Consider the following 17,784-nt stretch of genomic DNA (forward strand, 5'->3'; position numbering starts at 1 on the left):
AAATTTTTTATTTTACCCATATTTAAATGGAATAGTTTAGCATTACATTTTCTTTGCTTTTGTTTTGATAAAAAGATGAATTAAATAGGAGAAATATTTAAAAAACTTAATTAATTCCTTTCAAGTGACTTGTAATAAGGAATATTTATTGCTTTTAGGATGTGCTATTAACAAGGACCATAGTAGTAGCTCATAGTTAATTCAGTACTTGGTATACAAAAAGTATATAGTTATATTGACGTTAGGAATGGAGAGTGATCAGAAATGAGAAAAAAAATAAATAGGCGAAAAGAAGTGGAAGAATACCACTTCTTGATTTAAAACATTAAATTCAAGTTTATAAATTTCTTTTTAATTCAACACCTCAGCTTAAATTTACTTACACTTAGACATAACAACTTACCCTTGTCAAAATCTTTTTGCCATTTACTACTTTACTTTCTTTCACACCTGCAATATTAATGTAATATATACATGTACGTTTATATATATAATGCAAGCATATGGATATTAGATTGGGAAAATGATAATTAGGGACTACATAAGGCTAATAATTACAATTAGGGATCCTAAATTATTGAAATTTCAATAATGGACCATGGTTCTTATTTGGAATTAAAAAAATATGAATAGTGTAGAATGCCCCTCATAAGTAATTTTAGTAAATTTTCAAGTAATTACTTGTATATTCACAAGTGTCCTTTGAAAGTTTCAAAAGTAAATTTTTGTTTCAAATTGACAAACAATGCATTCCCAACTATTGTTCATTGTTTTTCCAATTGAGAGTAACAATATTCTTATCCCATGATAATAATTTTAGTAGTGTCATTTATTTAATTTTTTCAAGTGGTCTACCTATATATTAACAACTATAAAAATTCACAAATAATTGAATTCATATTTAGAAGTGATTTTAGTAAATTTTCAAGTGACTATTATATATTTACAAATGTTATTGAAAAATTTCAAAAGTGAATTTTAATCAATTCAAAATATAAATATTTTTTTAATCCTGATTTAAAATATAAACAATCTAATATATGTAAAAATTTATTTTTATTTTATTTTTTATATTTATTAACTTAAATTCTTGTGTAAATTTATCTCTCAATCATCATGAAATACATTGATAATTGAAATCACAATATATATATATATATATATATATTATAAAAGTAATGATTTTATTAATGTACATATTTTGTAAAAAATAAACTGATCATATTTTAGTGGCCAGAGTAATTGCGAAGACTTAAAATTTAAAAAAGAAGACTTGGACTAATTCAACTACACCAACAGTACCCGCTAGCTTTGGTGCTAATTATTGTGTCCTGCCTTGGCTGTGACAATTCAACTTTATTACATTATGAAATAAGTAAAGGATTTTTTTTTAGTGCAAGAAATATATCATCTCATTCCAAAGTAAAACAGCGCTCCCAATTCTGTATAAAAGGTCATTAACAATTCTGTATGGTGAAAAAAACAATTCAAGGTCATTAACAAAACGATTTATCCCAGAATAGATAGTTTCGATTAGTCTCCCAAAAATAGTGAAATAAAATGAATGAATGGCTTAAAATAAAAATTGACCCAAACATCTTTCATACGAAAAAAAAAGGACTAATTCTTTACCCAAAAAAAAAACAAGAAATAGACTCATTAACAAATAAAAAAATGAAAAATATATATAGGTATGATCTTTTATCATATAAATCTATTAATTATGAACATAAGAAGGATTCCATCCCATATAGAATGTCACTCTAAGCAAATAATAACCAAGCAATTTCTTACAACTTCAAACATGCATAAGAAAATTGGATCTCGATTATAGATAAGATATCTCTAATGACCTTACATAAATCAAGAAAAATGATTAAATCAATAATTTTGTTTGAAAATAGAATAATTTTTTTTATTTTACCCATATTTAAATGAAAATTTTTGCATTGCATTTTCTCTCATATAGTTTTTGTTTTTGTTTTGATAAAAAGATCAATTAAATAGGATAAATATTAAAAAAAACTTAATTAATTTTTTCTAAGTGACTTGTAATAAGGAATATTTATTGCTTTAGAATGTGGCTATTAATAAGGACCATAGTAGTAGCTTATAGTTAATCTAGTACTTGGTACAAAAAATATATAGTTATAATAATGTTAGGAATGGAGAGCAATTACTCAAAAACGACAGGAAAAAAATAATGGGCAAAGAGAAGTGAAAGAATATCACTTCTTATTTAAAATCTCAAAATTTAAGTTTATAAATTCTTTTTTAATTATATATTAGTTTTTAAGTCCAAACATCTCAGCCTTTAAGGGGTCCCTAATTGTCATTTCCCTATTAGATTCTTGTGAAAGATATGAAAAGAGAGCGAGGAAGGGGATTTGGGTCTTTGGTCGACAAGGGGTGGTTGTTTGTTGACTTGTCTCTTTCATGGACGACAACTGTAGTTGTGGGTCTCTCAACTCTCTTTGTGACTCACTAGTTTACTTCCCTTTCCCCACAATCTCTGCCTTTTCTTTTCTCCGAAACCACCCTACCCTCTTTTCCCTCCAGAATTTTCAGGAATTTAATATTTTTTTAAAAGGATAAGACTTACTCCCTCCATTCAAAAATGTAAAGTATTTTTAATCAAATCTCATCTCCCAATAAAATAATTACCTACTTTCAAACTAACCCCATCTTTTTATATTTACCCCTATTAAACACCTTATAATAAATAGAAAGTTACTATCAATAGAGGTACTTTTGAGAAAAAAAAAGGCAATGACTACACCTCAAAAGATTAAAAATGCCTTATATTTTTTTAACATCCAATTCTTCAAAAAATACCTTACATTTTTTAACGAAGGGAGTTTATCCTTACTCTTATATACTTAATATACTTATATACAATTAAATTATAATAAGTGAATCTTAATATAGTAATAAAATTAATATCAAGAATTTATTATAAAATAAATAATATATAAAATATCTACATGTCTTGATTTAATTAAAAAATAAGCATATTAAGTATATAAGGTTCATTATATAAGTTTTTTTTCTTTTTTAAAATAGACAATACTACTGAATGCTTGGTTTAGTAAAAGACTATACCAGTTTAACCAGATATGTATAGAGTTTGAATTTTGAAAATACAATATCATTGATGAAGTTTGTTTTGGTTCTTTTTCATAAAACAAACCCCTTTTTTAATAATTGCCCAAAGTGAGATATGCCTAGGAGACCTCTAACTAAAAATTGACACTAACACCCATTAAAGGAAAGCATTAGAGTGTTCCGTGTTTGACAGGATAAACAAAAAGAGAAAAAAAGAGGGAGAATGACAAGCAAAAACCTCATAAAAAGACTAATATCAAATCAAGATTTTTTTTTTAAGTTTTAGTACAAAACAATGGAAGAATGAATAATGAATTTGGAAACATAGTTGTGAAGAAATCCTAATTTTACATTAATTCTTTTACAAGGCTTTTATTTATCAATTTTTCAAAAGAAAACGACCCGAAGAAAGAATATTGTTGAATTAGTCAATTGTGGAAACCATGTAAGGAAAATGACTGGGATTAATGAAGTGGATTGGCAGTGCCGTGTTAAGGGATTTTAACGCCTGAAGCAAAATGAGTAAAAAGGCCTAACCTAAAATAAATTATCAATACTCATATCACTTTTCAACTTTTCTTTTCTTTTCTTTTTGTTTCCTTTAAATTTTCATAGCTAGATTCATACTTTTATTTGACATTTTTGCTACAAGAAATAAAAACAAAAAAACACACACCACACACAGCATTTTGATCTCCAAACTCTAATTTGGCATACGCTTCGTGCAAGCGATTTGGCACAAGAATGGTTGTTAATCCAAGAGTTTTTTTGAATAGGAAGACTGGAAGAGAGTGTGCTTTCTTTAGGTTTTAAAATAGAAACAAGAAAAGAGGGGAAAAAAGAAAAAGTAAAGACAAAAAGTGAGAGAAAGTTAGATACTCCTTTCATTTTTTATTGCTAGAGAAACTATTACTTTTGACTTGTATTTTTTTTATTAGCAAAATTATCAATTTCAATAAATATTTATTATATATTTTTTAAATCACTCCTCATTATTTATATTAACGAGAAACAATTAATATATATTTATTAATTAATATAAGACATTTTAGTATACCTTTTTTTATTTCTAGACCTAAATATTACAGTTAACTAATTTTCTTATACTATGTGATATACTTTTTTTTTCTTTTATATACAGAAGTGGAAGGAGTATGATGCTAGAATTATAAAAATAAAATAAATAATAATTAATGATTAGTTTAAGTCCAATTCAATAATTAAATATTATTTTGAAAATGTAAAAATTTTCAATAGGAGAAGAATTGGGGCTTTATTTTTTGGCCCCGTGGATTGGTTTGAAGGATGACTCATGAGGACCACTCAACGCGGAGATTTTCACAAGTCACATTCAATACCATGAAATGGACCCAACCCTCCACGTCCCCCCCCCCCCCAGGGGAGGGCGGGGATATTTGAGAAGATAAAATTGAAAAAATAAAACGATATTTGATAAATTACGGCACCCGTGCACCAATCATCTTTCAAAAGGATTTGAATTTGAATATTTGTTAATTATTCGTCAATTTCAACAAAATTTACCTAAAAATTTATTTAATTTTCTGTTATGAAAAATTATTTTATTAAGGAAACCTATTTGAACAAAAATCTCATATTTTCCTGAAAAATATGTCACTTTAAAGGCCTTCAACATATCTTCAAGGAAAATTGTTTTAAAGATTTTTTAAGATTAATGAAGACTTTTGAAAAAAAAAACTGAAGATAATTGAAGCCACTTGAAGAAACTAGTCTTAAAAAAATGTGAAGGATAATTGAAGTTACTCATAGAAATTTTTCTCGAAGATAAGTTAAAGTTTGAAGAAGCTAAGTGTGGAAGATTATTGGGAAAAAAAAAAAATTGAAGATATACGGTATGAAATATTTGGGGGTGCAAAAGAAAAAGTAATGTATCAAAATATGATTGGATGATTGGTGTAGATCTCAGTACAAATTCAAAGGTGGGGATGAAATGTCAGAATATAATTGGTTTGTTCACGCGGCACTGCATATTTGTAATGTCAAATGAATTTTAAATCAAAAGGATATTTTGATTTATTTTTTTTCCTCAGCCTTTAAAGTATCTTTTAAGTTTTGGGAATTTTTGTCCTTTTTCCCAAATATGTTGACCTTTTAGTCCTTCTCGCCAATTTTTTTTAATATTTATCTCCTTTTATTAAAACCAAAGCGTATTGTATTGAATATACAGATCAAATTACGGTTCACAATAGGCCCAACAATGTAAAGCCCGATAATGGCGACTCGTATCCTGTTACGTAGGAAGATTTTTATTTGTTCTTAGGAAAAATAGCTTTGTGAATCTTATAGTTTACCTTTTTTATTAAGTTATTTTTTCAGGGGATCGTTCATCTTCATGGGTTACCCACTTCTATTGTTTCGAATAAAGATGTCAAATTTGTTAGTTATTTTTGAAAAACCTTTTGAAAACTTTTTGCTACCTAATTAAAATTTTCCTCTGCCTTTCATCCTCAAATTGATAGTCAAACTAAAGTCACTAATCATAGTCTAGGTGACTTGCTCAGGAGTCTAGTCAGTGATAAATTGGAAAATGGGGATTTGGTATTGCCAGTCACAAAGTTTGTCTATAATAATTCGATCAATCGATCCACTGATAAGAATTCATTTCAAATTGTTCAAAGGTATAACCTCAAACAACCTATTGACCTCTTACCTATCCCTCTTACAACCTGTACATCTAAATCAGCTGAAGCTTTTCCCATGGCCTTCACAACCTTCATGTTAAGATTAGGCGTAAGCTAGCAGTGAATAATGATGCATATAAGTTAGTTGCTAACCCACACCATCATTCCCAAGAATTTGATATTGGAGACTATATTATTGCTCGCATATGCCCAGAGCACTTTTCAAGAAATTCGCTTAAAAAGTTACATGCTTGTGTCTCTGGCCCTTTTTGCTTTGCAAAAAAACAAGGGCCTTATGCTTATTTGTTAGATTTACCTTCAAATATTTCTATCAGTCCAGTATTTATGTTGAGGATCTTATTTCTTACCGTGGTAATTTTGTGCCACCCCTTTTGCTCTCTGATGACTTTACAAGTACACAGCCCCACTATACCCCAATTCCATCATTGCTTGTTGTTATGCCACCAATCGACACAATTGATGCTATTATGGATGAACAGACGATTGTCACTCAAGCAGGTCTTGTCCAACATACCTTGTCTATTGGAAGGGTCATTCAGATTTAGATATCATGTGGATCACTATAGAGGAGTTATGCACCATTGACTCCATTTTGTTCAACAACTACCAATTATTTACCTCTTCGGTGGAGAGTTCTTTCAACTGGGAGGAAATAATGAAAATTATATTTGATTTGATTTAGAGTTTATTAAGATTTGTTATTATTTTTTTAGTATATTAGATTTATTTTATCTTTAAGATTATTTCAAATAAAATAATATATCTAAACTAGTTAGATATACTACTCTAGAAATGAGATTTAATAGCATGCATTTTGTAACAATAAAAAATGAAACGTCGCTAATATTGAAGCTAAACTAGAGAGGTGGTGTTTCTTATTTCAAATGCCATCATTTATAAATAATTTTCTATTTATAATTTTTTATAAAAACAAGAGGTGGCGTTTCAAGAGTGGCAAAATGCCATCTCTCTTCTTTTTTATTAAATTAATATTTTTATTTATAATCAAAAGCAAAGAGGTGGCATTTTCAATTGAAAAAGCCACTTCTCTAATCTATTAATAATTTAACATTTTATTTTATAAAATTAAATAATTATTTTATTGTAATTTATTCAATTAGTAATTTTAACTAGTATATCTATTATTTAATAAACAAATGAAGAGAGGTGGCATTTGGAAATGCCACCACTCTTCTTTTTTTATTATTTTATTATTTTTATAAGATAAAATATTATTTTATTATAATTTATTTAATTAATATTAATTATTAATATATCTATTATTATCTACTAATTTAAAAGCAGAGAGGTGATATTTTTTAAGCTTGAAAACACTACCTCTCTACCCTACTTTTGATTTATTATTTATTATTCTATTAGATTAAATAATTATTTTATTATAATTTATTTAATTAATAATTTTAGTTAGTATATCATATTATTTAATAAATAAAATTAGAGGGAAAGCTTTTGCTAGGCTTGAAAATGCCATGTCTATACTTTGTTATTAATTTAGAATTTTGTTTTGCCATATTAAATAATTATTTTATTATACTTTATTTATGCAGTATTTATAATATATAATAATATTTAAACAAACAATTGAAGAAAGCCACCTCTCTTCCTTTCCATAATTAATATATAAGATTAAATATTATTTTATCATAACTTATTTGATTAATATTAATTATAAATATATATTCTTATCTAATAATTAAAAAGCATAGAGGTGACGTTTCCTAAGTATGACAATGCCATCTCTCTGCCCTATTGTTATTTATTATTTTATTTTATTAAATTAAATAATTATTTATTATAAATTATTTAATATATAATTTAATTAATATATCATACTATTTGATAAATAAAATCAGAGAGACAGCTTTTGATTAGCTTAAAATGCCACTCTATACTCTCATTGATTTAAAATTTTGTTTTACCATATTAAGTAATTATTTTATTATAATTTATTGTTGTAGTATTTATAATATTATTTTTTAAATATATATTTATTAAATTTATATCTATTTTAAATATATATATAAATGTTTACCCAAAAATTATATAAAAAATTACTTAAATAAGAGAGGTGGCATTTTTCGGTGCCACCCTCTCATATATATTAAATTTTTATTAATTACTATTATTTTTAGATATATAATTATTAAATTTTCTTTATTAAATATAAATAATTAAAAATTATTTAAATGAGACAGGTGCCATTTCGGTAATAGAATGCCACCTCTCTCTATTCTATAGATATATATATCTATATTAAATTTTTATTAATTAATATTATTTTTAAATATAATAATTATTAAATATAAAATAATAAAAATTATTTAACTGATAGAGCTCTCTCTTATAGTTTGAAACTTTTTTTAATTAATATTAATTTTAAAATACTAATTATTAAATATTATTACTTAATATTAAATATTAAAAAATATTTAAATGCAGGGGTGCATGGAACGCTACCTCTCTCTTCAAAATTATTTTTATTAGTTATTTTAATTTTTTAAAAATTAGAGAGGTGGTGTTTCCACGAAGAACATTATTGCTGTTAGTTTTAATTATTTTTAAAATTGGGGATCGTTTTTAACTATAGTTAGATTTTTCAAACACTAATTTTTTTTTTTTATATCTTGGTCATTCTCTTCATTGCACTGCTCACTCTACTCTCTTACAATTCATAAGTTATTTATTTTCTAATTGTTAAAGGTACTCTTGTTGTTTTATCTAGCTAAGGTTGCTTGTATGAGTATATTAATAACAGGCAGGTTTTCTTTTTTCATTTTTATTACCTCTTATCTACCTATCCATATATATATATGGTATGGATCTTTATGATTTTGCTGTTATTTATCTTCAGTTGACAATTTTTCTTTCCATTATGAAGGGTTTGTTCTTTAATTTTTCAATAGCCATATTTATTAGTGAAACAATTCTTTGAGTATAAATCTTTATTCAGATATGGGGAACAGACAGTGACATCTTCAATCTTTGTGTTTTCAATGATAAAAGATTTGGTTTTGTCAAGTTTTAGGCTTCAAGAAGTAATGTAATAATTTTTGTTAATCATTGAGGAAAAAACTTGTTAAACATTAGTCATAATTTTTTTTGATTTTATTGTTTATTTTTTTTGTTGTAAATATTGTTTTTTACAAGTATATTGCCAAAATTGTTGAAAACCTTATTATGTCTCTTAGCTAATGTTTTAATTTATGTTTTTTCTTTATCTTTGATTTTTTATGACCTTGCTAAATTTATCATAGTTTTAGATAGTATGAAATTGATTATTTATTTTTGTTAATCATGAATAAATTTTATTGTATAAATTAACTGTGTATTTACTAAGAAAATTATGATATGATTGATAGATATATAAAAAATTATATATATATATATATATATATTAAAAAGTGATACTTTTTATTTTTATTTTCAAAAAAGGAGATAGGTGGCATTTCTTATGCAGGAAATGCCACCTATCTCCTTTTATTTTTAAAAAATTAAGTAGAGAAATGGTGTTTCCTACAAGAAACGCCACCTCTCTTCCTTTTATATTTTAAAAAGAAAGTAGAGAGGTGGCATTTACTGTAAGAAATGCCATCTCTCTTTCTTTTATTTTTTAAAAGTAAATAATGAGGTGACGTTTTTTTTGAGAGAATGTCACCGTTGTTGCTAGTTTTTTTGTGGCGATTAATGAAACGTCACTTAAGATTTAAGATAATATGAATTTTATAGTGTTTTATAAACATCATGAAATTAAAATTTTAAACACCACTAAAACCCATTTCTATGGTATTGATACCTTATCTTCATCTTTATATCATCATTTGATTTAGATTTAGATTTTAGATTTTATTATTTTTAATATTTCTAGGGTTATATAAATAGCTCTGGGATTCTTCAATTGTATTCAGTTTTAACATTTGAATAAGAGTTATATAGTTTTTCTATTCCTTCTCCTTTCTCTCTCTTCTCCTCTCCTCTTTCGTATTTCACATCACCATGTTATGCTCATCTATGACCGGCTACTAACAGAGGGCTCTGGCTTGTACTTTCCTTCTTTATCCATGAACGGCTATGTTTCCTTTGGTCTGTGTCCATGGATGGACACAAATAGAGAGGCTTGGGGTCTCCAGATTGCTCATATCTGCATACAGATGGAATTCCTTCATTAGTTGTCCCTGACTGGACATGGCAGAGGCAGCAAGTATTCTCCTCTAGTTGTATCCTTTTTTTTTTGGCAATAAACCCTATTTGTATCCTTGAACCGCGGCTTCTCTTGCTAGTTACATATGCGAAAGAACAAATGTTGGGCCTGGTTTTGGGCCTTATGCTTGTTGTTCACGTTTTTAGCCTAATTTATGTTATTTTTGCTCCTTTTCCATGTAAACGACGCATATCCAACAAGTGAGGTGTTTTTATTCTTATTGAACCTTATTTTGTGTAATATTTAGTAAATGAAAGGGCCAAAATGCACATAAAATCAAGGTAAAATGACCTCTTATATATTAAAGATTAAAATAATAATAAACCCTCATTACTGTTAAAACTCAGCATTTTGATAAAAAAAGTTGAAAAATCATGCTGTGTTGGACCTAGGTTTTACATTATTCTTCCTTTATACTTTAGTCCATACTTACTTCCTTGTGCTTCCTACGATCTTTTTCCTTCTTCAATGACATCTAAACATGATTCCAGCCTGATTCCATCAAAGACTTGAGTCCTATTAAAAAGCAAACATATGGAGCAATCAAATATCCACAAATATATGCTTGACTGCACGTAAAATGTCAAAACTATCTTAATATTGAGAGTCTAGTATGTTAAGCTGCACCATCGCATTTATACCAAGATTAATCGATAGAAAACTCAGAAAATTCAAACATGCACTGACAATAACCCTGAACTATCAACCTCAAATCTTTAGACTCGTTTTTACCCATTAGTTAAGCTTAATGTTAATTTTGATCGCTCAATCTTATACTTTAATGTCTATTTGATGCTTGGTCAATATTAAATGTGATTTTGGGTTTTGAGATTTTTTCTTGATAAAGGAGAATCTCAATTGAACCATTGGATTGAGTAACATAGAATTATATTTTATCTAATTTGTAATTACAATAGACATACGCCTAATTGCCCTATATAATCATTATGGAGTGTTCTTGGTTTGAATAGTCTCTTAGATGATTGTGTTAGACATAACATAATTTAAGAAGGGTTATTAGTGGATTGAAAGACTTTAATACTATTAAAACTCTTGATTAACAAAATTGGCATTGGAAGTATTTAATTTGGTTAAAATGGAGTCTAATCCATCAATAAGTTCATAGTTCCTCTAGGTCAAGTAGAATCAGCTGCTAATAGCCATTAAACCTGCACAAATAAGCAATACTCAACACAAGATATATCAAAATATAGAGAATAGGAAGAAGAAAGCTTAGAAGGGATGATTTCCATTACAAATTGTAAGACCCAAGTGTTTTTTCAAGCTTTTCTAACTCTTTTTTTCTACTTTAGAATGCTCCTTGGATGTGCAGCTGCTATTAAGAGACAAATTGGAATGGAAAATGCTATTCAGAAACCTTTAAAAATGAAATTAAGTGTAGCTGTGTATTTTGCTAAAACTAATTTAATGTCATGACATCCAAAATTGATGCTACAATATCATTGGACAGAATTTAATTTGTTATAAAATTTGAAATTATTAGCTTTAGGCCCATAAATTGGGCCACCCTATATGGATAAAACCTAGATTTAATGCTATAATTGATCCAATGACTTTTACAATTATCTAAACTTTATCTACATTCATTCTCACAAATAATCATCCATTTAATCATATATTTGCCAATTAATTTCACAAGATGACTTTTGATTGTATTAAAAACTATAGTAAATTCATCAAAATATTAGAAGTCATCACTTTAGAAATCTAAAACAAGAACGTAGAATAGAGGCTAGGGATACATGCTGGGGTGGAAGGCTAAAAAATGTGCTACAAATCGTCCAAGAGCACTTGTGAGACTTGAGAGAGAACTTGGGTAATTTAGTATCCTTAACTTACATAATTTGTCATTAAGAGGAAAATATATTGGGGGTTGATTGATTATTTTTTAAGTATAAAGAGAGATGAATAATCATTGGCCTAGATACCTTCAAGAGTCTTGAATTAATTTTTTTTCTAAGTTTTCATGCTTTTTCACACATTTAATTTATATTGTAGACACCAATCATAGTTTGGATTTGCTTAACTCAATTGAGTTCGTAATATCTTTTGTTTGACCATATTTTTAATACAAATATCTATGGAAACAATACTCTACTCATTATGTATTACTTGCTGCAACCCATACACTTGCAAAGCACAACAAATGTGAATTGTTCTAAGGTCAAATAAATCTCTTCATCAAGTTTTTCAACCTTTTTCCCTATTACCCAAGCTATTTCCTCATTTCCTAAAGGCTCTCATAGTGCTCTAATCTCATGGCTCAAGAACAATCCTTTTGTTCCCCCTGAAGTCAATTAACAATCAATTTCAGAGAGTTCTATCCAACCTTCTTCACAAGTAGATTCTACCTTTTTTGGACCATGAGTTCATTACTAAGTTTTTGGCTGTTCTAAACTGTGATTTTTTTTTTGTAGGAAATCATCAGCAAGGAAGATATAACTTTGGTGGGTATCTCATCTTGATTTCTCCATTAGTAGCATGTTTCTTTGCTCACACTGCTTGATATCTATGTTATTTGATCTTCAGTATACACTACATGAACCAAAGTTTTCTATCGAACCCATTGATTTTGAAGGTTTGAGGAGAACTTTGAAAATCTTCTTTCCGGATTGCACTTGCATCGTGACCTGTTTGCAGTTCGTAATAAAAATGATTTTGAAGCTTTGGGGAAAACTTTGAAAATCTTCCTAGGACTTATCATTATTGGTGCTTAAGACTTTGTTTGCTTGAAGTAAATTCTTGTTGAACTTGCTATATATGAAACTTTGTTTTATTTTGATCAGGATACCATTGGCAAAATGATTAATGAGGTCCCAATCTCTGCCAAAATTCGACTTCCTTTTATATTATATCACATCTCTTTTGATTATATCTTCAGAATATTTGAACATTAAAACGTGTAACTATCTGTGTTTGTTTTGCTTGTCATGGTTCAAATTTTAGTCTATTAGTTTCTTAATGACATAAAAAAGCTGAGATCATTTGAGCCAGATAATGTTACATCCATCTTTATTTTTTTTCCTCATCTGTGTTACTCTTTGATCATTAAACTGGATGCTGATCGGTGCAAAGTTGTGAACTTTAATTTAATTAAGGTTATTTTTAAAAGTCATAAAATTTTTAACATTTACTTAATTTTAACTAATTCCCTTGATTAAAAAAATAATTAACATGCATAATTTTATAAATTTAAAAAGAACAGGAAAGAGCATTGTATTTAACTTTTTATATAAATGGCACAGTTATCAAACACTGGATAACATTATATTACACAGCATGAGATCATATAACGCCCACACAAACCACTACAAAGCATTGAAATTTTATCTGGCCAGTCTTATTTTACCAGGCCTTACATACAATATATCCCATTGATGAGGCCTTAAGTATTTCCTTAACATAGATAGGTAGCTTTAGACTTTTCAAATTCCTCATACATATATATGATATCTTCATCATTTGGATTAAATTGGACAGTATGGGTTTCTTCCGGGACCACCGTAGAAGAAGTGTGCCCCGAAGTCACTAGAATAGTCGTTGAGGACTATATCGTAGCACCTGGGTTTGCTGGCATAACCTCTAATGTAATTAGGGCTGACGAGATAATTATTTTCATTCACTGTGGAAAGGTACCTAAAATAGCTCGCCCTCCCAAACCCTACACGTGGGAAATAGCCACTTCCCATTTCTGTACTTGTGTGTCTGCCATTAGATTTCCTGTTGATCACTTCACCTCCCCACTGTATCACTGTTGCACTCTCCAATAGGCTCTCAAACATAGAAGCTGGCCAGTATTCCACAAATACATTCTGATATTGCAGCTACCAGTTCCCGGTTCCTCGATCCTGCTCATCATCATCATCATCATGTTTGTTTATAGGATCATCTCTCACAATACAGTACATATATGCAAGTAGAACTAAAGAGATCAAAGTTTAATGTGGTAGGCTCTTATCAGATTTACCAGTATTTCTTTATCACTCTTCAGTTACATATTACGGATTAGAGTAATGTTATTATCCACATGAATTGCTTTGATTTACATTTGTTAGGTTGTCTAAGTGTAAGTAAACTTTAACCAATATGATAAGAAGTTTTATATCAAATAAAGTTGAATTTAATAACTAATATATAATAAAACAGATGACTCATAAACTTAGACCCTTCAATTTTTGGGTTAAGATGGGTATCTTTCTATTGTTCATGGGCCATTTGTTTTCTCTCCTCCTATTCCAAGTAGTCACTCTTAATTCTTAGCAATTGACTTATTTGTCGCGTGTGTCTCCCCATTTCTAGCAATGTGTGTGAGAGAGAGATTAAGCGGGAGTGTCATTCTGCTGCTCATCGCCCATTTGTTCTCTTAGGTTTTTCCAGACAATCACTCCTCATTTCTAATAATGTGTGTGCGTGTGTGAGAGAGAGAGAGAGAGAGAGAGAGAGAGAGAGATAAAGTGGGATGTGTCATTCCACTACTTATTGTCCATTTATTCTCTTACTCGTTTTCAGGCAATCACTTCCCATTTCTAAAATTATCACATGAAAGTATTCTTTTTTTGAGGGATCTATAATCTTGGAAAAAAAAATGGTACCTTCCAAATAAGGAGATTGAATTCGTATTGAGTATTATCATAGAGAGATAATGGTCCGATGGTGCCTCCCATTACTACTGCATTGGTAACTTGAACAAAGCCCGAGCATTGTAGATTATAACACCCAGTACGTTCATATGAATCACTCTGTTGGATGACAAAAAAATGTCAAAAAATAACAAAGAGAATGATTTGAAGAAACAATAAGAAATTGGGTTGATAAGATATTTGCTGAACTCACTGTCCAATATGCAAAAAGTCTTGGTCTATCATCACCATATAGCATTGGATGGATTTAGTTTTCCAGATCAATGAACAATTAACCAAAGAGTTAGATAGGGATACAGCAATTTATTTCTTGAAGAAATATTTGAAGTGTACTCATACGTTCTTGTGATGTGAAAGAAATTAAACTATAGAATACCTGCCAACCAGCTTCGATGCTCTCCACATTATCATTATCACCTTGATTCATCACCCAAATTTGAGAGAGACTGAGTTCATTGCGTTGTTGAACATTTGACTTCCAAACATTTAAGAATGCTTTGGCTCCATAATATATATCTTTCACCACTTCTGCAGTGGTATACTAGGACACCAAAACAATCAAAGAAACAAGAAGAATATAGTTAATATGCCAATCTAAAACACACAAACAAGCTTCTTCATGGGAATTGTAGAATATACATATTTCATATGTTGTAGTTGAAGAAATCTCTATAGTTTGATGTTTGCTTCCAAACAATCAAGGTTTTGCAGAGCACATTAAATATATTTTACATTTTCCAATATTATAAGTACCTCATGATTATTTGCCGAAGAGTAAAGTGAGTCAGACAAGTTAGGGATGCTCATGTTATCCTTCATCCCAAATCTTTGGAAAGAGCTTGCCCTCATGATGTCATCTTTTGTTGTTCTTCTTATTGGAATGGTTCCTTCAGGACAACTTCCACTTTGGTGCCATATTTGATCAATTGTCTTTGATGATTCTGGAAAACTTTTTATTCCTTTTGGAAGAAATGTTGGCCTCATCTTCATTGAATAGCAAATTAATGATTAGCCTCAGAATTGAGTTAGAAAATCCAATAAAACAAAATGGTAAACTATTTTACCTGAATTTTGTGATTTTTCAGTTTGGGATGATCAAAAGCTGGTTGATGCGATATATGTACGCAGTCAATTGTGTCACCATCAGGACTCTATTTTTTCAAAAACCAAATGTTAACTAAAACAATAACAAATTATAAACTCCAAAAATTATTTCTTCTAAAGTGCAACTCAGAAGAACACGGGCTAACAAATGAAAAAAATTGAAATTGAAGAAATGAAAAGGAAAAGAAAAGCAATGAAAGAAACAATAGTAAATAAAATATTAGATGTATGATATCTCACTTTGAGTTAGTAAAGAATTAATCACAACTATATATATAAATGCATGGTCAGTCCTCACAAATATTTTTGTGTAATTGATTAATCATTGATTTGTAATTAGAACAAAATTCTAATACTACCAGTTGATTGATTAATTATAGTTTATATAGTAAATAATATCAACCGCCTAGTGCATATAAAATAAATATTTATGCTCGTGTTTTTTTTTTTCACTCTAAATGCTCATGTTTAATTTCTTCATCACTCCCAACTTTGCAAACATGGATGAGATCAAATACTTAAATGAATAGTGCTGAGCTTATTTTGTAAGCAGAAGCAATATTTGAAAAAAAAAAAAGTGAGTCATCATCAAAACTAAACTAGTGGAAGAAGCTGAATTGTATACCTTAAGAGACTTAACGGCTGGTTTGTTCAACTTATTCAAAAGCTTTTGAACCTCAAGTTCCTTAGCTTGGGTGACTCTGGCTTGACTTGCCTTTGTCATGTGAACAAAAGACAACATCAAGAAGCAGAATACCACACTTGCCACGCAAGTCTTGTCATTTCGTAATTTGTTCGCCATTGAAGCTGAGAGATATGAACCTGAATGAAAATTCTGAAGTGCATGTTCAAGACTTCATCAAGCAGAGCAATTTATAGGAAGACTTAGGCTATTCCGAAAGTACATAATTATCCTTTTGATTGAGGAGATCTTTCATGCAAATGGCCTCTATGGACAACTTAAAAATAATAAATATGTGTATGTGATGAGAATGAGATTTGGATTCAGTAATTGTACTTAATACATGCATTAAATGCTTGTACTATCTGAATCATTAAAATCTAGATCAATGGTTATGAATTTATACTCCACTTGAGATTAATGAATGAGTGAATTTATTTGAATCGTTGATTTAGATTTTAACGACTCAAATGGTACAGGCACTCAATACTATATTAAATACAGTCACCGAGTTCAAATCCATGAGAATGGACCCACATAGAAATTAGTTGAACAAGAAATGTTCTTTGTTATTAATATTATATATATAATTAATGTATATTAATTATATTGTCTCAATATTTAATAATATTAGTTTTGACTGATGAAATTAGTACTAATTATATCACTTAACCTTTATCTCAAAGTAGCACTAACTTGTGTACACTTGTATACATATTACATGAAAATTGCACAGAAAAAAGTTGGAATCCTTTCTAAAGAGATGTCCACATTTAGTACCCAAATATACTTTGAACAAAATTAAGTGGTAGTTTATTGAGGATGTTCCTGTCAATCTAACTATCCTTTGAGCCATGAATTGTTGTTTACGCACACGGGTCATATAATAGTGTATTAGCCTGTTACATAGCGGAAGTCAGGTGAGATTGAGTGATTGTTCATTGAATCATCTCTTGAAATTCTATTTTTAGTTTTTCATAGGTTTCTTTTTTTAATTTGGAAATTATTGAATTTTAATAATTGATTTACTTTTGAAATACACATGGAGTGTTATTAAGATACCTTTAAATTAATTTTGTAAAAAGATGAAATAACTAAAATCCATTTTATCAAATCTCTGCATCCATTTTAAATGTAAGATGATCCTATCCTATCTCTCTTCCAGCAAGCCTTTTTCTTTTTCATGACCAAATCTTACAAAGGAGAAGATATACCCCTTATAGTCAGGCATCTATACAATTGTGCAACTTTTTATGTATTCTTTTTAAATCAATAGTTACTACGTAAAGTAATTATATTATATGTAGTCATACCATATACGTAATACCAATA

General features: G+C 28.7%; 1 pseudogene; it reads right to left on the reverse strand.

Moving 5' to 3' along the window:
• Positions 1-13,493: 13,493 nt before the first annotated feature.
• Positions 13,494-16,518, reverse strand: LOC129314154 (uncharacterized; annotated as a pseudogene).
• Positions 16,519-17,784: the final 1,266 nt, after the last annotated feature.

This window comes from Prosopis cineraria, unplaced genomic scaffold (genome assembly GCF_029017545.1).
Source record: "Prosopis cineraria cultivar Desert tree isolate PC_DT_omini unplaced genomic scaffold, ASM2901754v1 PC6, whole genome shotgun sequence".
NCBI classification, from domain to species: domain Eukaryota; kingdom Viridiplantae; phylum Streptophyta; class Magnoliopsida; order Fabales; family Fabaceae; genus Prosopis; species Prosopis cineraria.